Below are 575 nucleotides of genomic sequence, written 5' to 3' on the forward strand. Positions count from 1 at the left end.
ATCCATCTCCAAACAGATAAGGTCAAGAGACACCCCAGTTTCTGATATTAATGATATTACTATATAGCTAGAGCCCTTGATGTCTCCACTCTGAGATTCTGTGAAGGCCCTTTGGGTAAGGTTCTTCCCTCTACCATGAAAACAGCTCAGTATTGCACTAAATGAAATGCACAGCATAGCCTCCTACAAGACAATCTACGGACTGCTGAAAACAGCTTTGTGGCACTGCAAAGCCATCCTAACAAGCTCACAACATAGTCCTTGTTCTCAAGATGCTTCTTCCTATACAGCAACAAAGATTTCCAAGTTCAACCTCTTTAGAACGACTGTAGAAATTACTCAGGCATGGTTTCCGAGGTCAAAAACGCACACAAACACAGCAGAACAGACCTTCTGCACAACAGTACACAAAAAGACTTCAAATTTTACAGAATTAAGAACCACGTTTGGCTTTGTTTTTGGCTTATTTGTAAATTTAAAAAATGTGTTTAGGTCCCCAATAGTAATTCCAAATGAAAATCACACAATATATATATATATATATATATATATATATATATATATATATATTAAAA

The sequence above is a fragment of the Sceloporus undulatus genome, chromosome 7 (assembly GCF_019175285.1).
Source record: "Sceloporus undulatus isolate JIND9_A2432 ecotype Alabama chromosome 7, SceUnd_v1.1, whole genome shotgun sequence".
Classification (NCBI taxonomy): Eukaryota; Metazoa; Chordata; class Lepidosauria; order Squamata; family Phrynosomatidae; genus Sceloporus; species Sceloporus undulatus.